The sequence below is a fragment of the Carcharhinus amblyrhynchos genome, chromosome 1 (assembly GCF_965287045.1).
Source record: "Carcharhinus amblyrhynchos chromosome 1, sCarAmb.v2.hapA, whole genome shotgun sequence".
NCBI lineage: Eukaryota > Metazoa > Chordata > Chondrichthyes > Carcharhiniformes > Carcharhinidae > Carcharhinus > Carcharhinus amblyrhynchos.
Window position 1 is genome coordinate 20113746 of NC_137324.1, and position 26009 is coordinate 20139754.

Consider the following 26009-nt stretch of genomic DNA (forward strand, 5'->3'; position numbering starts at 1 on the left):
TTAAAAATATTTAGCGAGGCAGCCTCCACCACTTCAACGGGCAGAGAATTCCAGAGATTCACCACCCTTTGAGTGAAGAAGTTCCTCCTCAACTCCGTTCTAAACCACCTCCCCCTTATCTTGAGGCTGTGCCCCCTAGTCCTACTGTCTTTTTTGAGCGGGAAGAGTCTCTCCACCTCTATCCTATCCATCCCATTCATCATCTTATACGTCTCAATGAGATCTCCCCTCATTCTTCTAAACTCTAACGAGTACAAGCCTAGTTTATTCAGCCTCTCCTCATAGCTCAATCCCCTCAACTCCGGTATCAGCCTAGTAAACCTCCTCTGCACTCCCTCCAGGGCCAAAATATCCTTGCGCAGGTGCGGCGCCCAAAACTGCACACAGTACTCCAGCTGCGGCCTCACCAATGCCCTATACAGCTGCAGCAAGACCTCCCTACTTTTATATTCAATCCCCCTCGCTATGAAGGACAGTTAGGGGGTAGGCATTAAATTCTAACCTAGCTATGAATGTCCACATCTCACATTTTTTTAAAATCAGATGCAACATTGTAATATAGAGGCACTTTTAATAGTGATTGATTTTAGAGCTCTGTCCTTCAGTAAGTTGACCATTATTTGGACTACCATTTTCAAAGTGTTGACCTGCATAACAGTATATGTGCCAATGGGGAAAGTGTCATCATACATTCAAAGTTGTAGAAATATTTCTGAGAAACCCTCCCATCATGTTTTGGATTGAGATTTAAATACCCACGGAACTTTTACTTTCAAAAAAATGTTTGTATTGTTGAGAGCACCTGCTCCACATTGACAGACAGGCAATCTGCTTTGAAATGGAAATGAAACACCATCTGTATCTTTCAAAAAGGCCATCTGGTTTGTCAGTTTAAATGGACTCTATTGTTTATATTTCCCAGGGTTTGTTTTGCTAGCTGAAGCTATTACAAATCAACGTGAGAATGCAAGAAATGCAAGTCAATCATTCGGCCCCTTGAACAGAACCTGCTCCATTTAATATTATGGCTGATTTGATTATGCCCTTAACTCCACTTTCATGCCTGCCCCACAAGTAATCCCAGAGCTATTCTAACAAAAACACAATTACTACTGCCTCCTTCATAGGACACCCCCCACTAATGGATCTAAGTTATAATCCTGCCAACAAAAGTGGATGTGCTTTATATAAAGCAGTGTTCACCGATCACAGACTGTCTTGACCTATTAGTGGGTACAGTACAATAACTTTTCACAGCCATGCCAACATGCACAAAACCACAGAAGATCAGCACACTATTGGAAAAATCAATCTATTATGCAAGATATATAACAGCAGTTTTGGTGATACCAAGTAACAGACCCAGAGAAGGTTCTTTAATCTTCTCACCATTTTATTGGGTGACTGAAGATCAGGAGCAGAATTAAACATTCACAAAAAGTCGGGGATTAGTCCCTTTCAATCCTTCACTGTGCAATTAATATGGTAGATCTTTTTTTTGAGATTGAAAACCAAGTACCTCAAGGGATACTTGACTTGCGATTCAGTACAACAGTCACCATCACATGCCTTCATTTTGCAGATGAGGGCCTCAAATCATTGGGGATGCTTGCCTCTGCTAATGGGTAGCAACATTAGGTTAAAGGAGGGGTGTTATGCAAGAGTAGTCAATCTAGGGAGTCCTTCCACTCAAAGCAAATGCAGAGAAGAGAACATTCAGTATGTTCAAATTTTAATACCGAGGTCCTAATGAAGGATTTGAAGCCAGTGAGTATCGCCAAACAGAAGTGAGATCAGCCAAAAATCAGTCCATATGCTTTAGCCTTCTTCACACATATAACTGCCATAGACAGTGCACGTTTTTTAGCTGTTGGATGGTTTTGGCCACAGGCCAAGTATGGTTCCAGGATGTTTCAGGAAATAATGTCTGTGGCAACATCCAGTTCACTCTACCACATCCAATACATGCTTGATTATGGTTTTCAGCAAGAGATGTCCTCTCTGTCAGTCACATATTACCAAATCTAACCATACAAAGATGGGAATTAGACAGAAACAGCTTGCACAAATTAAGTGACAAATAACAGATGACAGAATGACAGTTGATAACTGTTAATAAAAAATGTCATTGGGCTCAATGCCAAAACATAACTGGAAGGATAAAAAGGCACCGGATAATAAAAAAAAATCAAAAGGTAAGACTTAGGGGGCAATTTTCAGCTCACATTCGACATCAGAGCGAAGTGATGCAAGCTGAAAATCCAGAGAAAAATCAGGAAGCGCTTTTCTTTCCCATCAGCATCCCCGCAGGGAACGGTCCATCTGTGACCTCCCTTTGCCATTCCCTCAACACCCCTTCCCACGCCACCTTCCTTTGCAATTGCAGAAGGTCTAATACTAGCCCCCTAACTTCCACACAATTGAAGGCTCCAAATGTTCCTTTCAGGTGAAGCAACGTTTCACCCGCATCTCCTTCAGTTTGGTCTACTGTATTCGCTGCTCCCAATGCAGTCTCCTCTCACACTGGGGAGATTAAACACAGACTGGGTGGCCTCTTTCTGGCATTCCTTCATTCAGCCCATAAGCATAACCTCCTGCTATTTGTTATTTCAACACCACATCTTGCTCTCATGCTCATATTTCCTTCCTTGGCCTGCTGCAATGTTCCAGTGAAACCCAATGTAAACTGAAGGAGCAACAACTCATCTTCCAATTCAGCACACTACAGTCCTCGGGACTCAACATCGAGGTCAACAACTTTAGACTGTGACCATTCTCCTCCAACTTGACCCTTTTTCTATCCAAAACAATTTTTGTCCTGATGCAACACCCCCCCCGCCCCCCCCCCCCCCCACTCCTTCTAGGCCATCTGTCACTAGATCTTTGGTTTTGCTTTTGTTGAGCACTGACCTTTGTCATCCTAGTAACACATTCTGCTATCATAACGTTATGCCCCTATCAGCACCTTCCATAGCCTTTCACATGCTATTGACACTTCCTCCCAGACAGCTTTGTTGCCATCTCTTGTCACTCCTGCTTACCACCGATCTTCTACTCTACAAGATGGGCTACAGCAGCTAGAACAGAATTTAAATTACCTCCCTTTTAAGATAGTGGGGTTATATTAGTGACCCTCCAACCTGCAAGAACTGTTCCAGAGTTTATAGAATCCTGGTATCCATGTGCAATTTGACTGTTGGCCTATCGACCGTCATCCCTTTAAGAGACGTTGGGCCGCCTTGTGTCCAACGAGGGGCATACACGCAATGGGTCGTACTGGGGCTGCTCTTGGTTGTTCGAGATTGGCCTAGTGCTTCATGTCGTTAGTGTGTGCCTAAACTGGACCAGATACTGGGCAAGACGACAGCTCAGTGACTATCACTGATTGCTGTGCAGGCACATGGATTTGGGCCAGTGTCTGTGGGAGTTTGCACATTCTCCCCGTGCTTGCGTGGGTTTTCTCCGGGTGCTCCGGTTTCCTCCCACACCCCAAAGATGTGCTGTTAGGCTGATTGGCAGTAATAAATTGTCCCTAAATCAGTTTCCCTCAATCTGGATGGCCATAAAACGTTAGACAAGGGCTGTGGGTGGAGAGGTGGACTGGTGGTGTTGATATGGCGGCGCGGGCTCGTTGGGCCGAAGAGCCTGTTTCCCGGGCTGTTTTTGTTCTTTGTTCTAAATCCAACTCTGAAAAAGAGTCATATAGACTTGAAACAGTAACTAAAGTTTTCTCTCCACACCTGCTAGGATTTTCTAGCATTTGCTACTTTTTTTTCAGATTTCCAACATCCAAAGTGTTGGCTTTTATTGTTAAACCAGAGGACTTGGTTCTGAAAAATATCAATAGCATTCAAGGTGAAAAGCAGGCCCTGATGCTTGCACCTGAGGTTGCTGAAAGCAACTAAAGGCTACAACGTGTTTCTTAAATATACAAATTGCATTACAGGTTGAGAGTTGCAAAGTGGTGTCATTGTAGAAGGGAGGAATGCATAAACAGGATAACTATACACCAGTAAATCTGCCTGTTTCAGGCACATTTTAAATACAGCCATCATAATTTATCAATAAGAACATGAGAACTAGGAGCAGGAGTAGGTTACCGGGCCCCTCGAACCTACTCCATCATTCAATAAGATCATGGCTTATTTTTTCACTCCACTTATCCACCTGCTCACCATAACCCTTAATTCTTTCACTGTTCAAAAATCTATTTATCTTTGCCTTAAAAGCGTCCATTGAGGTAATCTTAACTGCTTCATTGAGCAGGGAATTCCACAGATTCACAACCATTTGGGTGAAGAAGTTCCTCCTCAACTCAGTCCTAAATCTGGTCCCCCTTAAACTCAGCCCCCTAGTTTCACCCATCAGTGAAAACAACATCCCTGTGACTATCTTGTATATACTCTGCGTAATTTTACATAAGATCCCCCCCCATTCTTCTGAATTCCAATGAGTAAGGCCCCAGTCAACTCAGTCTCTCCTCACAAGCCAACCCTTTCAACTCTGGAATCAACCAAGTGAATTTCTTCTGCATCCCCTCCAGTGCCATTATATCCTTTCTCAAGTAAGGAGACCAAAACTGTACACAGGACTCCAAGTGTAGCCTCACCAGCACCTTATACAGGACTTTCCTCCCTGTTTTTAAACTCCATTCTTCTAGCAATGAAGGACAAAATTCAATTTGTCTTCTTAATTACCTGCTGCACCTGCAAACCAACTTTTTGCAATTCTTCCACAAGGACACCCAGGTCCCTCTGCATAGCAGCATGCTGCAATTACATTTTAATTATAGTCCATGCTGTTATTCCTACCAAAATGGATGATCTCTCATTGTACTCCATCTGCTAGACCCTTGTCCACTCACTTAGACTATCTATACCCCTCTGCAGACTTTCAGCATCCTCTGCACACTTTGCTCTGCCACTCATCCTTAGTGTCATCTGTGAACTTTGACACACTACACTTGGTCCCCCAACTCCAAATCATCCACAGAAATTGTAAACAATTCCGGTCCCAACACTGATCCCTGAGATCCAGTTACTAGTCACTGATCGGCAACCAGAAAAACACCCATTTACCCCCACTCTTTGCTCTGTTAGTCAGCCAATCCTCTATCCATGCTAATACATTACTCGTAACATGTGTACCTTTATCTTATGCAGCGGTCTTTGGTGTGGCACCTTATCAAATGACATCTTCTCCAGAACCTTCAACATGCCATTGATGAAGATGAACATCTCGCCATGGCCATCATCACACCTCCACTTCTTGCCTTCAAATAACTGCACAACCTCAAACAGACTATAGTACGCAACAAATTACCCAGCCTTCAGGAGAACAGTGACCACGACACCACACAACTCTGCCACAGCAACATTTGCAAGACGTGCCACATCATCAACATGGATGCCATCATCTCACGTGAGAACACCATCTACCAGGTACACAGTACATACACTTGCAACTCGGCTAACGTTGTCTACCTGATACGCTGCATGAAAAGATGTCCCGAAACATGGTACACTGGGGAGACCATGCAGGTAACAAATGAATGAACACCGCTCGACAATCACCAGACAACAGTGTCCTATTCCTGTTTGGGAACACTTCAGCAGTCACGAGCATTCGGCCTCTGATCTTTGGGTAAGCGTTCTCCAAGATGGCCTTCACGACACACGACAACACAGAGTCGCTAAGCAGAGACTGATGGCCAAGTTCTGCACACATGTGGACAGCCTCAACCAGGATCTTGGGTTCACGTCACACTAGCTGTAACCCCCCACGAGTTGCCTGGGCTTACAAAATCTCACACTGTTCTGGCTGGAGACAGTACACATCTCTTTGACCTGTGCTTAATCCTCTCTCCACTCACATTGTCTGTACCTTTAAGACTTGATTACTTATAAACACTCGCATTCCACTCATTATTTTGTAAATGGAGTTTGTGTCTTTATATGCCTTGTGAACAGAACTTCCACTTACCCAATGAAGGAGCAGCACTCCAAAAGCTAGAGGCTTGTGCTACCAATTAAACCAGTCAGATTTTAACCTGGTGTTGCGAGACTTCTTAGAATGTAATAGCACAGAGAGAAAATAACTTGAAGGGTAAGAGGGGTAGCATAGTGGCACTGTGGTTAGCACTGCTGCCTCACATTACCCGGGACCTGGGAATGATTTGTGGCTTCAGTCATTGTCTGTGTGGAGTTTGCACATTCTCCCTGTCTCTACGTGGGTTTCCTCCACGTGCTCCAGTTTCCTTCCACAGTCTAAAGTTGTGCAGCTTAGGTTGACTGGCCATGCTAAATTAGTGTCAGGAGAATTAGCAGAGTAAATACGGGAGGAAGGCAAGTGGGTAACTGTTAGGAAGGAGAAAGCTCATGTGATAGAGAACACCCCGGTGGATGTCCCCCTTCATAATAAGTACACCTGTCTGAGTACTGCTGGAGGGGACAGCTCACCTGGAGGAGGCAGTGGTGGCACGGTCTCTGGAGGTGAGCCCGACCCAGTAGTTCAAAAAAGTAAGGAAAAGAGGAGGAAGGCAGTGTTAATAGGGGACTCCATAATGAGGGGGTCAGACAGGCGTTTTTGCGGACGCAGACGGGAGACACGGATGGCGGTTTGCCTCCCTGGTGCTGGGATCCGAGAAGTTTCCAGACGCGTCCCAGGCATCCTGAAAGGGGATGGAGAGGAGCCGGAGGTTGTGGTACATATAGGTACCGCTGACATAGGCAGGAAGAGGAAAGGGGTCAAAAAAAAAGGGATTATAGGGAACTACGTAGACAGCTGAGAAAGAGGAACGCGAAGGTTGTAATCTCGGGATTGCTGCCTGCGCCGTGGGAGAGTGAGAGCAGGAATGGAATGAGGTGGTGGATGAGGGACTGGAGCAGGGGGCAGAGATTCAGGTTCCTGGATCATTGAGACCTCTTTAGGGGCAGGTGTGACCTGTACAATAAAGACAGGTGGCACTTGAACCCCAGGGGGACCAATATCTTGGCAGGAAGGTTGGCTAGGGCTACTGGGGGGACTTTAAGCTAGAAAGGTCAGGTGGAGGGAATCGAGATGAGGTGACTAAGAGCGAGGAGGTTAGCTCCCAAGTAGAGAAGAACTGGAGACAGTATGAGAGGGAGGTTAGACGGGTGATGGAGAAGGGAAGCGCCCAGACCAAGGGTCTGAGGTGTATCCATTTTAACACCAGGAGTGTAGTGACTAAAGTGGATGAGCTTAGGGTGTGGAATGCTACATGGGAATGTGATGTGGTGGCCATTATGGAGACTTGGATGTCTCAGGGGCAGGACTGGGTACTTCAGGTGCCAGGATTCAGATGTTTCAGGAAGGACAGGGAGGGAAGTAAAAGAGGTGACGGAGAGGCACTGTTGATCAGGGACAGTGTCACAGCTATAGAGAAGGTGGATTCCATGGAGGGACTGTCTACGGAGTCTCTGTGGCTGGCACTTAAGAACAGCAAGGGGTCGATAACTTTGCTGGGTGTTTTCTATAGGCCGCCCAATAGTGACAGGGAAGTTGAGGTGCAGATAGGGAAACAGATCCTAGAGAGATGTAGTAATAAGAGTTGTCGTGATGGGAGACTTTAATTTCCTCAATCATCGACTGGAACATCCTTAGGGTAAGGGGTTTAGATAGGGAGGAGTTTGTTAGGTGTGTTCAGGACGGTTTCCTGACACAGTACGTGGATAAGCCTACGAGAGGAGAGGCTGTACTTGACCTAGTGCTGGCTAATGAACCTGGACAGGTGTCGCATCTCTCAGTGGGACAGCATCTTGGGGATGGCTATCATGATTCTATCTCCTTCACGATAGCATTGGAGAGAGATAGGATCAGGCAGGCCAGGAAGATGTTTATCTGGAGTAAGAGGAAATATGAAGATATCAGGCAGAAAATTGGATGAGTAAACTAGAAGGTGGTGTTCTGGGGAAAGTACTGAAGGAAGGTGGCGAATTTTCAAGGAATGTTCGCCTGGAGCTTTGCACGACAACGTTCCGATGAGACAGGGAGGTTTTGGTAGGTCGCGGTAACCGTGGTGCACAAAGGTTGTGGTGAACCTAGTCAGGAAGAACAGAAAGGCGTACAAAAGGTTCAGAGAGCTAGGAGATGTTAAGGACCTAGAGGAGTATACAGGTTGTAGAAAGGAGCTTGAAAAGGAAATTAGGAGAGCCAGAAGGGGTCATGAGAAGGCCTTGGTGAGTAAGATTAAGGAGAACCCCAAGGTGTTCTACAAATATGTGAAGAGTAAAAGAATAAGTGAAGGGATTGGACCTATAAAAGGTGAAGGGGGAAATGTCTGTGTGGAACCAGAAGAAATGGCAGAGGTGCTTAATGAGTACTTTGCCTCAGTATTCACAGTGGAAAATGATCTGGGAGGCTGTACTAAAAAGATTGAGTTTGTGGACGTTAAGAAAGAGGATGCGTTGAACTTTTAAATTCTATCAAGATAGATAAGTCGCCGGGATCCAATGGGATGTACCCCAGGTTACTGTGGGAGGGGAGGGAAGAGATTGCACAGCCCCTGGCGATGATCTTTGTGTCATCGATGGAGACACGAAAGGTTCCGGAGGATTGCGGACGTGGTTCCTATTTTCAAGAAATGGAACAGAGATAGCCCGGGAAATTACCAACCAGTGAGTCTGACCTCAGTGGTTGGTAAGTTGATGGAGACGATACTGAGGGACAGGATTTATGAACATTTAGAGAAGTTTAGTACGATCAGAAATAGTCAGCACGGCTTTGTCAAGGGCAGGTCGTGCCTTACGAGCCTAGTTGAGTTCTTTGAAAATGTGACTGAACACATTGATGAAGGAAAAGCAGTGGATGTGGTTTACATGGACTTCAACAAGGCATTTGATAAGGTCCCCCATGCAAGACTTCTTGAAAAGTTGCGAGGGCATGGGATCCAAGGGGCTGTTGCCTTGTGGATCCAGAACTGGCTTGCCTGCAGAACACAGTAAAAAGTCTGACAACACCAGGTTTTAGTCCAACCTATTTATTTGATAATATACTATATATTATCAAATAAATAGGTTGGACTAAAACCTGGTGTTGTCAGACTTTTTACTGTGTTTACGCCAGTCCAACGCCGGCATACCCACATCTTGCCTGCAGAAGGCAGAGAGTGGTTGTGGGTGGGTCTTTTTCTGCATGGAGGTCGGTCACCAGCGGACTGCCCCAGGGATCTGTTCTAGGACCCTTGCTGTTTGTCATTGACGTGGTCAAAAAGGCATATGGTATGCTAGCCTTCATTAATTGAGGGATTGAGTTTAGGAGTCGGGAGATAATGCTGCAACTTTATAAGACCCTTGTCAGACCCCACTTGGAGTACTGGGCGCAGTTCTGGTTGCCTCACTACAAGAAGGATGAGGACGCTATTGAGAGGGTGCAGAGGATATTTACAAGGATGTTGCCTGGATTGGGAGGCATGCCTTATGAAGATAGATTGAGGGAGCTAGGTCTCTTCTCCCTGGAGAGACGAAGATTGAGAGGTGACCTGATAGAGGTTTATAAAATGTTGAGAGGTATAGATAGGGTGGATTCTCGGAGGCTATTGCCCAGGGCTGAAATGGTCGCTATGAGAGGACACAGGTTTAAGGTGCTGGGGAGCAGGTACAGAGGGGACGTCAGGGGTAAGTTTTTCACTCAGAGGGTGGTGGGTGAGTGGAATCGGCTGCAGTCGGTGGTGGTAGAGGCAAACTCACTGGGATCTTTTAAAAGACTTCTGGATGACTATATGGAATTTAGTGGGATGGAGAGTTATAGATAGGCCTGGTAGATATGGATATGATCAGTGCAACTTGTGGGCCGAAGGGCCTGTTTGTGCTGTAGTGTTCTATGTTCTTAAACACATGGGGTTATGGAGATAAGGCCTAGGTAGGTTGTTGGTGCAGGCTCAATGGGCCAAATGGCTTCCTTCTGCACTGTACGGATTCTATGAAAAAGTGTAAATGGTAATGTTTAGACTGGACAAGAACTGGAAGAGATGTACTTCAAACGTCAGTGCTGATCCACTTTTATTAACAGTGCATGTAGATGATTTAAACTTTCACATAAGAATCAAATCTTCACTTTGCTCATGACACAAAAGGTAAACAATGTAGAAAATAGCAGGAAGGACAAAAGGAAAATGACAAGGCAGCAGGATGGCAGGCAAGTAATTTGATTTGATTGTTGATGCAATTTAGTAAGGGTAAATGTAGCTTCTATATTTTGGGAGTGTGTGCTCCACAAAAAAAGCCATAGATGATGTGGATGAGAAACCTTTATGGTCAAAAAAAAAAATTTGAAAATCAGTGTTTTTGCAAAGCACATTTAATGTAATAAAACATTTCAAAGTACCTCACCCAGACAGAAGATTATATACATTATGGCAGATAATCAAAAGCTTGATGAAAGAAGCAGGTTTTAAGGAGTAGTGCAAAACGTGAAAAGTGAGATAAAGAGGCAGAGAGCTTAGGGAGGGAATTCCCGAGCTTAAGGCCTATGCAACTAAAAGCACACCCACCTGTGGTTGGTAAATTAAAATCACGGACGCTCAAGAGGTCAAAATTCAAGCACGGAGATATCAAGGGCTGTAGGAAACTGAAAGATACAGAAGGGCTTGAAACAAAAGATGAGAATTTTTAAAAATCAAGGCATGACTTAACTGGGAAATCAGCATTGGTCAATATGGAAAGGAGTGATGGGTAAACAATGTTTGCTGCAAGTTAGGAAACAGGCAGCAGAGTTAAGGATAATCTCAAGTTTATGAAAGGTTGAATGTGCAAAACCAGCCAGAGCGCATTTGAACAGTCAAGTCTGAAGGGAACAAAAGAGCTTCAACAGCAGATGAACTGAGTCAAGGACAGATAGATCAGCTAGAAAATTGGACGGATAAACGGCAGGTGGAATTTAATCCAGATAAATGTGAAGTGATGCATTTTGGTAGATCTCATGTAGGGGGAGCTATACAATAAATGGCAGAACCATGAGTATAGACACACAGGGGCATCTGGGTGTGCAAGTCCACAGATCCTTAAAGATGGCAGCACAGGTGCAAAACGTGGTGAAGAAGGCAAATGGCATGCTTGCCTTTATTGGACAGGTATAAAGTATAAAAGATGGCGTATGATATTGCAGTTATATAGACCTTTGGTTAGGCCACATTTGGAATACTGTGTCCAATTCTGATCATCACACTACCAGAAGGACGTGGAGGGAGTGCAGAAAAGTTTTACTGGGATGTTGCCTGGTATGGTGGATATTAGCTGTGAGGTGAGATTGAGTAAACTAGGATTGTTCTCCCTGGAAAGACAGAGGTTGAGGGGTGACCTAATAGAAGTTTATAAAATTATGAAGGGCATAGATAGGATGAACAGTTGGAAGCCTTTTTCCAGGGCAGAAATGACAAACACAAGAGGTCACAAGTTCAAGGTATGAGGGGCAATGTTCAATACAGTTATGCAGGGGACGTATTTCACAGAGGGTGGTAGGACCCTGGAATGCACTACCAAGCAAAGTGGTTGAGCAGACATGCTAGGATCATTTAAGACTTATCTAGATAGCCACATGAACAGACTAGGAAAAGAGGGATATAAACGGATGCATTATCCCTGGATAATATGTAACGGATAATATAAAATGGATGTATTATCTGTGTTGTATTGTTCTTTGTATTTGGGCCTTCAAGCCCACTCTTATTCAGTAAGATCATGGCTGATCTAATTATAGCCTCAGCTCCATTCTTTGTCTGCTCCTCCCCTGCCCTGTCCCACAATTTGATTCATTATTGTCACATGTATTAGCATACAGTGAAAAATACTGTTTCTCGCATGCTATACAGACATAGCACACCACACAGAAAAGGAAATGAGACAGTGCAGAACGTAGTATTACAGTTATAGCTAAGGTGTTGAGAAAGATCAACTTAATATGAGGTTGGTCCATTCAAAAGTTGGATGGCAGCATGAAAGAAACTGTTCCAGAGTCAGTTGGCACATGACCTTTGGCAAATGTCAGTTGGCAAATGATACTTTTGTATCATTTTCCTGATGGAAGAAGGTGAAAGAAAGCACGTTTGGGATGTATGTGGTCCTTTATTATGCTGGCTGCTGAGGGAGCGGGAAGAGCAGACAGGGTCAGTGGATCACAAAATCCCTAAAATGCAGGAGGTGGCTAGTTGGCCCAACAAGTTTGTACCAACAACAATCCTACCCAGGCCCTATTCCTGTATCCCACATCTAAGAACATAAGAACTAGGAGCAGGCGTAGGCCATCTGGTCCCTCAAGCCTGCTCCTCAATCAATAAAATCATGGCTGATCTTTTCGTGGACTCAGCTCCAATTACCCGTCCACTCACCACAACGCTTAATTCCTTCACTGTTCGAAAACTTATCTATCCTTGCCTTAAAAATATTCAATGAGGTAGCCTCAAATGCTTCACTGGACAGGGAATTCCACAGATTGACAACCCTTTGTGTGAACAAGTTTCTCCTCAACTTACTCTGGAATCTGGTTCCTCTTATTCTGAGACCATGCCACCTAGTTCCAGTTTCACCTGCCAGTGAAAACAACTTACCTAATTCTATCTATCCATTCCCTTCATAATCTTATATATTTCTATAAGATCCCAAAAGGTAGGGGAATCTAAAACTAGAGGGCATAGGTTTAAGATGAGAGGGGAGAGATACAAAAGTGTCCAGAGGAGAATTTTTTTTTCCACACAGAGGCTAGTGAGTGTCTGGAACAAGCTTCCAGAGGTAGAAGAGGCAGGTACAGTTTTGTCTTTTAAAAAGCATTTAGATAGTTATGTGGGTACGATGGGTATAGAGGGATATGGGCCAAATGCAGGCAATTGGGATTAGATTAGGGGTTTTAAAAAAAGGCAGCACGTACAGGTTGGGCCGAAGGGCCTATTTCCATGCTGTAAACCTCTGAGTATGACTCTCCTCATTCTTATGAATTCCAATGAGTATAGCCCCAATCTACCTCAGTCTCCTCAGAAGCCAATCCTCTCAACTCCAGAATCAATCAAGTGAATCTTCTCTGCACCCCCTCCAGTGCCAGTATATCCTTTGTCAAGGGGACCAGAATTTTACATAGTACTCCAGGTGTGGCCTCACCAACATCTTATACAGCTGCAACAAAACTTCGCCGTTTTTAAACTCCATCCCTCTAGCAATGAAGGACAAAATTTCATTTGCCTGCTTAATTACCTGCTGCACCTGCAAACCAATTCCTTGTGATTCTTGCACAAGGATACCCAGCTCCCTCTGCACAGCAGCATGCTGCAATTTTTTACCATTTAAATATAGTCCATTTTGCTGTTACTTTTATCAAATTGGACGACCTCACATTTACCAACATCTGCCAAACCCCTGCCCATTCACCTGGACTATCTATATCTTTTTGCAGACTTTCAGTATTCTCTGCACACTTTCCTCTGCCACTCATACTTTGTGTCAACTGCGAACTTTGACACACTACACTTGATCCACTACTCCAACTCATCTATGTAAATCCTAAACAATTGCGGTCCTAACACTGATCCCTGAGGCACACCACTAGTCACTGATCGCCAACCAGAAAAACACCCATTTACCCCCACTCTTTACTTTGTTAGTTAACCATTTACCCTGTTAATCCCCTGATGCTAAGGGGCAATTCATCATGTCCAATCCACCTAATATGCACATCTTTGGACTGTGGGAGGAAACTGGAGCACCCGGAGGAAATCCATGCAGACACGGACAGAATGTGCAAACTCCACACAGACAGTGACCTGAGGCCAGAATTGAACCCAGGTCCCTGGTGCTGGAAGCAGCAGTGCAAACCACTGTGCCACCATGCCAGCCTGGACAGGAGGCTGGTTTGTGAGATAGACTGGGCTTTGAACATAGAACATTACAGCGCAGTACAGGCCCTTCGTCCCTCGATGTTGCGCCGACCAGTGGAACCAATCTAATGACCCTCTAACCTAAACTATTCCAATGTTATCCATATGCCTATCCACTGACCATTTGAACGCCCTTAAAGTTGGCGAGTCCACAACTGCTGCAGGTAGGGCATTCCACGCCCTGACTACCCTCTGAGTAAAGAACCTAGCTCTGACATCCGTCCTATAATTACCACCCCTTAATTTATAGCTATGTCCCCTCATGTTAGCCATCACCATCCGAGGTAAAAGGCTCTCACTGTCCACCCTATCTAACCCTCTGATCATCTTGTATGCCTCAATTAGGTCACCTCTCAACCTTCTTCTCTCCAATGAAAATAACCTCAAGTCCCTCAGCCTTTCCTCATAAGACCTTCCCACCATACCAGGCAACATCCTGGTAAACCTCCTCTGCACCCTTTCTAATGCCACCACATCTTTCTTATAATGCGACGACCAGAACTGTACGCAATACTCCAAGTGCGGCCACACCAGAGTTTTGTACAGTTGCAACATGACCTCACGTCTCTGAAATTCAATCCCTCTACCAATAAAAGCTAACACACCATACGCGTTCTTAACAACCTTATCAACCTGGGTGCCAACTTTCAGGGATCTATGCACATATACACCGAGATCTCTCTGCTCGTCACTAGTAAGAGTCCTTCCATTAGCCCTATATTCTGTACTCCTGCTGCTCTTACCAAAGTGAATCACCTCACACTTTTCCGTATTAAACTCCATCTGCCACCTCTCGGCCCAGCTCTGCAGCTTATCTATGTCCCTCTGCAAACTGTAACATCCAGCCTCACAGTCTACAACTCCTCCAACTTTGGTGTCGTCAGCAAATTTACTAACCCACCCTTCTACACCCTCATCTAGGTCATTTATGAAAATGACAAACAGCAGTGGCCTCAAAACAGATCCTTGAGGTACACCACTAGTAACTGAACTCCAGGTTGAATATTTCCCATCAACCACCACCCTCTGTCTTCTATCAGCTAGCCAATTCCTGATCCAAACCGCTAAATCACCCTCAATCCCACGCATCTGCATTTTCTGCAGTAGCCTGCCATGGGGAACCTTATCAAACGCTTTACTAAAATCCATATACACCACGTCAACTGCCTTACCCTTATCCACCTCTTCGGTCACCTTTTCAAAAAACTCAATAAGGTTTGTGAGGCATAACCTACCCTTCACAAAACCGTGTTGACTATCCCTAATCAAATTGTCTCTCTCTAGATGATTATAAATCCTATCCCTTATAATTCTTTCCAAAACTTTGCCCACAACAGAAGTAAGGCTCACCAGTCTATAATTCCCAGGATGGTCTCCACTCCCCTTCTTGAACAAGGGGACAACATTTGCTATCCTCCAGTCTTCCGGCACTATACCTGTGGCCAATAACGACATGAAGATCAAAGCCAAAAGTTCTGCAATCTCCTCCCTTGCCTCCCAGAGAATCCTAGGATAAATCCCAACCAGCCCAGGTGACTTATCTATTCTTATACTCTCAAGAATTGCTAACACCTCCTCCTTATGCACCTCAATCCCAACTAGTCTGCAATCCTGTATCGCAGTATTCTCCTCGACTACACTGACTTTTTCCTGAGTGAATACTGATGAAAAATACTCATTCAGTGCCTCTCCTATCTCTTCAGGCTCCACACACAACTTCCCACTACTGTCTCTGACTGGCCCTAATCTTGCCCTAACCAATCTTTTATTCTTGACATACCTATAGAAGGCTTTAGGGTTCTCCTTGATCCTACCCGCCAAAGTCTTCTCAAGTCCTCTTCTAGCTCTTCTTAACTCTCTCTTTAGTTCCTTCCTGGCTAATTTATAACTCTCCAGTGCCCTAACTGAGCCTTCATGTCTCATCTTTACATAAGCCTCCTTCCTCTTCACCAGAGATTCAACTTCCTTAGTACACCACAGTTCCCTCGCTCGACCACTTCCTCCCTGCCTGACAGGTACATATTTATCAAGGACTCGCAGTAGCTGCTCCTTGAATAAGGTCCACATTTCAGTTGTTCCCAGCCCCTGCAGTTTCCTACTCCAACCTATGTGTCCTAAATCTCACCTAATAGCCTCATAATTACCTTTCCCCCTGCTATAACTTCGGCCCTTCTGTACATGCCTATCATTTTCCATCACTAAGGTAAATGTAACCAAATTGTGGTCACTATCGCCAAAGTGCTCACCTACCTCCAAGTCTAACACCTGGTCTGGTTCATTACCCAGTACCAAATTCAATGTAGCCTCACCTCTTGTTGGCCTATCTACATACTGTGTCATGAAACCTTCCTGCACACATTGGACAAAAACTGACCCCTCTTACGTGCTTGAACTATAGCTTTTCCAATCGATATTTGTAAAGTTAAAGTCCCCCATAACAACTACCCTATTACTTTCGCTCCTATCCAGGATCATCTTTGCAATCCTTTCCTCTACATCTCTGCTACTTTTTGGGGGCCTATAAAAAACACCCAACAGGGTGACCTCTCCTTTCCCGTTTCTAATCTCAGCTCATACTACCTCAATAGACAGGTCCACATCAAACATCCTTTCTGCCACCGTAATACAGTCCTTGACTAACAATGCCACGCCTCCCCCTCTTCTACCACCTTCTCTGCTCTGACTGAAACATCTGAACCCCGGAACCTGCAACAACCATTCCTGTCCCTGCTCTATCCATGTCTCTGAAATGGCCACAACATCAAAGTCCCAGGCACCAATCCAGGCTGCAAGTTCATCCACCTTATTGCATATGCTCCTCGCATTAAAGTATACACACCTCAAACCACCCTCCCGCCTGCCAATACACCGCTGTGACCTAGGGTTTGTTCACTACCCTTTATAGTTTCTTGCAATCTTGGTATGGCTCCTGCTTTGTCCAAGCTGTGATACAAGTAGAAAGAATGTTTTCTATGGTGCATTTTTAAAAGTTGGAGAGAGTTGTAGCAGACATGCCAAATTTCCTTCATTTCCTGAGAAAGTGGTTGGGCTTTCTTAACTACAGCATCAGACTGAAGGGGCTCAGTATAGATCATTGGTGATCTGGACACCTAGAAATATGAAGCATTCGACCATTTCCACTTCATTACCATTGATGTAGACAGGGGCATGTCTGTTGATTTCCTGAAGTCAATGATTATCTCCTTCATTCTGTTGACATTAGCGAGAGATTATTGTCATTGCACCAGTTTCTCCATTTCTTTCCTGGACTCTGTTTCATCGTTGTTTGAAATCCGACCACTCCAGTGGTGTCGTCAAACTTTAAAATCAAATTGGAGGGGGATTGCGCCATGCAATCATCGGTGTATCAGGAGTATAGTAACGGGCTGATGACACAGCCTTGTGGGGCGTCAGTACTGAAGGTGATCGTGGAGAAGATATTGTTGCCTATCCTTACTGATTGTGGTCTGTGAGTTAGGAAGTCTAAGATCCAGTCTCATAGGGAGAATCCGTGCCCCAGGCCACGGAATTTGGAGATGAGTTTAGTAGGAATAATGATGTTGAAGCCTGAGCTGTAGTCAATAAATAGAAGTCTGACATAGGTGTGTTTAGCATGTGGCCAGAGGTCCACAGCAGTCACTGTTTCTATCGCAGCAATACGCAAACTGTATTGGATCCAGGAAATCTGGGAAGCTGGAATTGATTCGTGCCATGACTAACCTTTTGAAGCACTTAACAATTATCCAACCGTCATTGCTCTCCAGGCCAGTGAATTGCATAGACGAATGGCCCTGAGGAAAAACAAATCCTCCTTATCCATAATAGGGGATCCCTAAATTTTTACAGAATCCCTACAATGCAGAAGACGCCATTCAGCCCATCAAGCTGCACCAACTCTCTGACAGTACCTTATCCAGGCCCTCTCTCCACCCTATCTCCATAACTCCAAACGTTTCATATGGCTAATCCATCCAACCTACACATCTTCGACATTAAGGAGCAATTTAGCACAGGCAATCTACTTAACATGCACATCTTTGGACTGTGGGAGGAGACTGGAGCACCCAGTGGAAACCCATGCAGACACAGGGAAATGTGCAAACTCCACACAGACAGTAAACTGAGGCCGGAACTGATCCCAGGACCCTGGCACTGTGAAGCAGTAGCGCGAGTCACTATGTGCCCTATGTTACTTGCTTTTTGACTTCCCACGCAAGGGGAAACATCCACATGGTGTCCATCTTGTCAAGTTCCCTCGGTGTCTTGCATGTTTCAATCAGGTCAGTTCTCACTCTTCTAAACTCCAAGAACATATGTACATAAGAATTAGGAGCAGGACTAGGCCACTTGGCCCTTTGATCCTGCTCCATCATTCAATATGATCATGGCTGATTTTTCTGCAAACTCCTGCCTACCCTTGATAACTTTTCACCCCCTCAAGGATCTGTCTGCCTGTGTCTTAAACATTCAAAAACACTGCTTTTTTGAGGAAGGGAGTTTGAAAGATTCACTGCCCTCTGCTATTAATCACTGGCTTAAATGAGTGACCCCTTATTTTAAAACATTGACTCCTAGTTCCAGATTCCTCCACAAGAGGAAACATCCTCTCCAAATCCAGCCTGTCAACACCTCTCAGGATCTTATATATTTCAATCAAGTCACCTCTTACTCTTCTGAACGGCAGTGCATACAAGCCTAACCTGACCACCTTCCTCATAAGAAAACCCACCCATGTGTCAGTAGTCCAATAAACTTTCTGAGCTGCTTCTAATGCATTTACATCCTTGCTTGAACAAGCAGACCAAAACTGTGCACAGTTCTCCAGATGTGGTCTCACCAATGCCCTGTACAACTGAGAACAGAGAAGTTGGAGATGGAGTGGTAGTTTACAAAGACAGAGAATCAAGGGCTTTTTCTGTTTTGGAGAAGGGCATGGCAACAGCAGATTTGAAGAGGGACAAAGCCCAAGGAAAGAAAAATGCTAACACTAGCTAGCATGGAAGATACAGGTGAATTGAATCAAATTGATATATTGTCACATGTATTGGGATACAGTGAAAAGTACTGTTTTCTTGTGAGCTATACAAACAAAACCATTTGTAAAATACAGAGAAAGAAAATGGTACAGAAAATAATGTTGCAGTTCCTGATAGGGTGAGCAAAAAGATCAATTTAGTATGTTGTGGGACCATTCAAAAATCTGATGAAAGCAGGGAAGAAGCTGTTCTTGAGTCCGGTGGTACGTGTTTTCTGACCTTATCCTTTTCTTGAAGAAGTTGGAAGGAAGTATGCGTGTGGGGTCTTGTTTATGCTGGCTGCTTTCTCAAGGCAGCAGAAAGTGTAGATGGACTAGATGGACTTTACCCAGAGGGTGGTGAGGGATTGGAATGCCCTGCCTGCTGCAGTTGTAAATGCGCCTAGTTTGGGGGCGTTTAAGAGATCCGTGGATAGGTTTATGGATGGAAAGGGTTTGGTTTAGGTTAGAAGGTCATTGCTTTTTAATTGGTCGGCGCAACATCGTGGGCCGAAGGGCCTGTTCTGCGCTGTAATGTTCTATGTTCTAAATGGATGGGAGGCTGGTTGCGTGATGGACTGGGCTGCATTCACAATTTTTTGTAGTGCCTTGTTTAGAGCAGGCACCATACCAAGATGTGATGCATCCAGAAAGGATGCTTCCTATGGGACAGCTATAAAAAAAGAGTGATAATCAGAGTGTGTATGCCAAATTTCCTGAGCCTTCTGAGAAAGTACAGCATTGGTGGGCTTCCTTAGCTATAGCATCGGAGTGGAAGCACCATGACAGATGGTTGGTGATCTGAACACCAAGAAACTTGAAGCTCTCCACCATCTCCACTTCATCACTTTTGATGTAGACGGGGACATGTCCTCCATATGTTTCCTGAAGTCAATGGCTATCTCCTTTGTTTTACTAACATTAAAGGGAGAGATTATCATCTCACCATTTCACCAGATTCTCTTTCTCCCTCTTGTACTCTGTCTCATCATTGTTTGAGGTCCCACCCACTATAGTGGTATCATCAGCAAGCTTGAAAGTGGAGTTAGACTGGAAGTTGAATCGTCATTAGTTTAGAGCAGTTTGGGTCAAGCAAAGAGGTGAGCCTCCTTGACAAAATAATCTCAAGGACATGAGGATACAGAAGAGAACCTGGAGGAAGATATAAGTTCAAGATAGGGCAAGTCACTGGGAAACAGTGAGGAGGGTGGAAAGTAGAGTTGAGGTGAGAACTGGCCAGGGAGAAAGTGTAATAGTTTTAGTGGGGGCTACAGCATCAAAAACAGAAAAGGCGACTATTAGAAATAATGTGGTGAAGGGGAATTTTGAGAGTGCATGTAGGTGAGCTGGGGAAAAGAGAGAATTATCTGATTGTATCACTGCTTTTTAAATGCTGATCTATGAAATTCTTGATGAGAGATTCTAGCAACTTCCCCAGTACTGCATTAGGTTCACTGGTCTTTAGTTTGTTTTTTCTCCAGCTCCCTTTTTGAATAGCAGCTTACATTAGCTACCTCCAGAGTCCAAATAATTTTGGAAAATAACCATCAATGGATCTACTACTTCTAGCGCCACTTCCTTAAGTACTCTGGGATGGCCTTGGAGATTTATCCACCTTCAAGTCCATCAACTTCCCCCAAACCATAAATTGTCAAGAGAAAAGTAAGTTGTCAAGGAGAGAGAGAGTCTGGAAAGGCCATAGACAGGTTAAATCTGTGGACAAAAAATTGGCTGTGGAGCATAATAGAACATAGAACATAGAAAAATTGCAGCACAAACAGGCCCTTTGGCCCACAAGTTGCACCAATCATATCCCTACCTACCAGGCTTACCTATAACCCTCAATCCTATTAAGTCCCATGGACTCATCCAGAAGTCTCTTAAAAGGCCCTATCGAATTTCCCTCCACCACCACTGATGGCAGCCGATTCCACTCACCCACCACTCTCAGTGAAAAACTTACCCCTGACATCTCCTCTGTACTACTCCCCAGCACTTTAAACTTGTGTCCTCTCGTAGCAACCATTTCAGCCCTGGCAAAAAGCCTCTGAGAATCCACCCGACCTATACCTCTCAACATCTTGTACACCTCTATCAGGTCACCTCTCATCCTTCATCTCTCCAAGGAGAAAAGACTGAGCTCCCTCAACCTATCTTCATTAGGCATGCCACCCAATCCAGGCAACATCCTTGTAAATCTCCTCGGCATCCTTTTAATACCTTCCACATCCCTCCTGTAATGAGGCGACTAGAACTGAGCACAGTACTCCAAGTGGGGTCTGCCTAGGATCTTATGAAGCTGCAGCATTGTCTCCTGACTCCTAAACTCAATCCCTCAATTGGTGAAGGCCAGTATACCATACACCTTCTTAACCACATCCTCCACCTGCGAGGCCAATTTAAGAGTCCTATGGGCCCAAACCCCAAGGTCCTTCCGATCCTGTACACTGCTAAGAGTTTTACCCTTGCTATTATACTCCTTCATCCCATTTGACCTGCCAAAATGGACCACTACACATTTATCCGGGTTGAAGTCCAAGTGCCACTTCTCCACCCAGTCTTGCATCCTATCTATGTCATGCTGCAACTTCCGAAATCCCTCCAAACTATCCACAACACCACCAACCTTCGTGTCATTGGCAAACTTACTAACCCATCCCTCCACTTCCTCATCCAGGTCATTTATGAAAATTGCTAACAGCAAGGGTCCCAGAACAGATCCCTGGGGCACTCCACTCGTGACCGACCTCCATGCAGAAAACGACCCATCTACAGCCACTCTCTGCGGGCAAGCCAGTTCTAGATCCACAAGGCAACAGCCCCTTGGATCCCATGCCCTCTCACTTTCTCAAGAAGTCTTGCATGGGGGACCTTATCGAACACCTTGCTGAAGTCCATATAAACCACATCCACCGCTCTTCCTTCGTCAATGTGTTTAGTCACATTTTCAAAGAACTCAACCAGGCTCATAAGGCACTACCTGCCTTTGACAAAGCCAAAGCCAATTGACTAATGTAGGAAACTGTGAACTTATTCATTTCAACAGGAAGAATAGAAAAGCAGTATAATCTTTAAACAGAGACACATTGCATATCTTGGTGATACACCAAGACCCCAGATCATTCTGTATGAATTGCAAAAATTTAGCACGTAGATACAAACAGTGATTAGGAAGGACAATGGGATGTTGGCGTTTATTGCGAGAATAGGATATAAAAACAGGGAAGTTTTACTTCAACTGTACAGGACCTTGGTGAAAAAACATCTAGAACACAGTGTACAGTTTTGGTCACCTTAATTGAAAAAATAAGATAAATTATGTTAGAAACGGAGATAGATCACTCAACTCATTCCTGGGAACAGGGGCTTAATTCATGAAGAATGCTTGAACAGGTTGGGCCTGCACCCATTGGAGATTGAAGAATGAGAGGTGATCTTACTGAAACATATCCCAAGGGGATCTGATAGGCTAGATACTGAAAAGATGTTTCCATTTGTGGGAAAGACTAGAATTTTAAGTTTTAAGAACAAGAGATCTATGATTAAAAATGGAAAAGGATATTTTTTTCCTCTTAAAGGGTCATTAAATGTGATATTCTCTTCCCCAGAATCATTAAATTTATTCAAAGCAGAATTGGACCAATTTTCGATAGGCAAGGGAGTCAAGAGTTATTGGAGGGAGGCGGCAAATTGGAGTTCAGACAACCAGATCAGCCATGATCTTACAGAATAGCAAATTAAGCTGAAGTTCTGCTCCTGCTCCAAAGTTCTATGTTCCAAGGGTAATTAATTATGGTCAGTTGTGCAAAAACATAGTTAGATTGCACAGCCACTATGCACAATTCTAGTCTCCATATTATAAAAGTGCTTCTATCAAATATAAAAATAGTTTTTTTAAAAGATGATACCAGAACTGAAAAGTTATTCTTAGCAAGGAGTATTAACAATTCTGGGACCCTGATCTAGAAGACAGAAACTGATGAGAGACCTTAACAATTATGAAGGGATTAGATAGTTTCTTTCAATTTACCCTGCTTCCATTTGTGGGGCAGCCCTAAGCTGGGCATTATAAATACATACTGTTCATTCATAAATGCAATATGAAATTCTTCACCCAGAATATTTATAATCTGGGACACAGGAGTGATTGAAACGATGCACAGGGACTCCAGCTGCTCACCATCACCTCCTCATGGAAAATAAACGCTAGTCTTGCCAACATTGCTCACATCCCATAACCAAATTAAAAAAACTTAGATGAAAGGAAGGAGAAAAGAAATAGATGATATGCTAGATGAAAGGAGGCACCTGTAGAGCATAAACACTGGAGTGGGCCAGTTGGGCTGAACAGCCTATTTCCGTGCTGTATATTTTATGTATATATTTGCATTGGTTACTGCTTAAAAACTTCTCGAATTTCATCTTGACTGAGTTCAGAAAACGATGCAAGTGCGTAAATGGTTCTTATCTGAGTCCTCAGAACTGCCTGAGGAGTTCTTCAGGATATCGTAGAAAAATGCCCCACTATGCTGACAGAAATAGAGGTGAAATAAGATGCAGCATGTTGTTCACTCAGGTAGACGAGTTGCAACCATGACACTTACAACAACTGGCCAGCTAACAAAACATTCATCATCCTGGCAGGGAGACAGGGGTTGCATCCCAGGTTTTCACATCATGAAAAAAGATACAACCGATAGTACTACATTTAAACCATAGTTCAACAAACGATCGGAAGAAAATAAAAGCGTATTTTTATTCCAGCAAGGCTCTCAATTTTTGCCGAAAAGTTTTGTTCCCATCCAACTTTCGAATCCAAGAGTAACCCAAGAGTTACAACGTAACCCATCCGTGTTTCTTAAAATGAAATAGTTCTTCCTGTTCCACTTGTAATCAGAGAAATACCATTCCGAGCTTAACGTTTGAAAACTCCGAGCTTTAAAAAAAATCAGAGGCTGGAATAAAGCGAAAAGACTTATCGGAAGGATGGAAAACGTTGCTTGAAAATTAAACAAAATTTCCCTACACAACATGACCTGAAAGGTATCACGGTGAAAAAGTCACCAGGAGCAGATGGGGAGTGGATGGATTAAAGAGAGAGACAGAATAATACACTGAGCATCCATCACAAGCCACAATTCAATGCAATTGCTTTAAATAAAAGCATCCCAGTAAAGTCGCGCCACATTTATGCTGATGGCGGTGAGAAATAATAAATTATTAGCAATGATAATTATGAGGATAATGCTTTGCAAGGGTTCCCCCTATTTCATTTGTTTTTCATATTTCACCTAAAATACCATGGCCTGTACCAACCCTAGAAGCCTGGCCAGCATACACTAAACATTAAATATTTCAATACATATTTGTATATCAAATGAAGGTCTGTACCTAAATAGGTAAAATAAATAACATTAAATCCCGTTCGGAGATGTCATGTGGCTTGGGATGTACTAGGGGGTGGGAGGTACACTTCCATACAAGGGAAATGTTCGAGGATTAAAAAGAGACTTTTCCAATAGATGTATTTAAAAAGAAAACTCCACATTATCAAATCTTCCAGCAAAAAAAGTTAAGCCCATCATTGTGCACTTAATAAAGCTATTAAAATATAATTTCGGGGCTTGAAACACACACCTTAGGGAGGAATAAACCTCACTTTCAGCAAATGCACAGATCATGGCGTTAATTTAAAAGAAACAGGAACAGATCCAAGTATTAAATTTTGATATATATATTGTGCTATTACTTCATATCTTAGGGTACAAATGATTGCACAATACAAGACGTGAATGCAAGCAAGAATAGGAACAAAAGACTGTGAAAAGGGCAATTTGCAAATGAACTCAAATACGCACCTGACGATTTATTTTCTTTTATTAGCTTTGGGAGTAGAATAGTTGTGTTTTATCCGTGCGTTTCTTTCAGGGATTGTTGTTGCCCTGTGATTTTGAGTCGTTTCTCTTCTGGCTGTATAGCTCTTGGTGTCTATGGTGATGGAGAGGGTGGCGGTGTTAACAATAATGCAGAAAAGCTCACAGCTGCTGCCTGCTCCCCGTCCTTCGGCAATCAAGACACACAAAACACTGCCACACATATAAGGATGTGGCTTGTCTGGGTTTTTTTTTTAATTCTTCCCCCCCACTCCTCTCTTCCTCACTCACAAACTCTCCCTCACCGGAGGGATGGATGGATGGATGGATGGTGGAGTGAACGACGGTGCGTCTTGACACCAGCCGCTGTCACTGACTCTCCCCCTCCCCCCACTGTCAGCCACTCCTCTCGCTGGAAGCTGCCAAATGGCGAGCGGCCTCAGGGTGATGGAGGCGAGGGGAGGGAGGCGAGGAGGGAGGGGGGGCGGGACATCAGGCGCCGGGACACGCCCATCAGCCCGCCGGGCCGGCCAATCGGCCGTCGCCCCCTCCCCCCCCCCCGCCCCCGCCTACCTACACCGCGCGATCTCCTGTCAACGTCCTCGAGCAGAAGGCTCGAGCAGCGGGCCGGTTAGAACGGTGGCTGTCACTGGCCGGCCGCGCCCCGGGCACGATCGGCGTCGCCCGCCCGCCCGCCTGCGCGAGCCCACTCGTTCTCTTCCAGCCAGCCCGTGCCAGGTGAGGTGAACGGTTTGAAAAATAACGGACGCTCGCACCCCCCCCCCGCCCCCCCGTCCACTTCCCCCCCCCCCCCCCCCCCAACCTTTTACCACCCCTTTACAGGGCGACAGTCTGGTTAGCATTGCCGCCTCACAGCACCACGGAGCCGGGTTCGATTCCCGGTTGAGGTCTCCACACTGTCCGTCCGTTTGGAGGCTGCATGTTCTCCCCGTGTCTGCGTGGGTCTGCTCCAGTTTCTTCCCACAGGCCGAAAGATGTGTTGGTTCCACGCATTGGCCATGCTAAATTCTCCCTCAGTGTTAACCGAACAGGGGCCAGCATGTGGCGACTAGGGGATTTTCACAGTAACTTCATTGCAGTGTTAAGTCTACTTGTGACGCAAATAAATTAACCTTAAGAGACGTGGCTCAGTTACTCTGCTCCCACTCTGGCTTATCAGTACTTATTAGCCTCAGGCTTGGAGTGTGCTGGTTTTAAAAGACAATCGGCACCTGTCACTTCT

General features: G+C 44.5%; 1 protein-coding gene across 1 annotated transcript in view; it reads right to left on the minus strand.

Annotated features, from left to right (window-relative positions):
- ctnna2 (catenin (cadherin-associated protein), alpha 2) overlaps positions 1 to 25118 on the minus strand; it is a 1308817-nt gene extending 1283699 nt beyond the window's left edge. Inside the window, exon 1 of the mRNA XM_080195424.1 lies at positions 24752 to 25118. The gene's annotated coding sequence lies outside the window, so the exon portion shown is untranslated. The remainder of the gene's footprint in view (positions 1 to 24751) is intronic.
- Between the last annotated feature and the right edge of the window lie 891 nt (positions 25119 to 26009).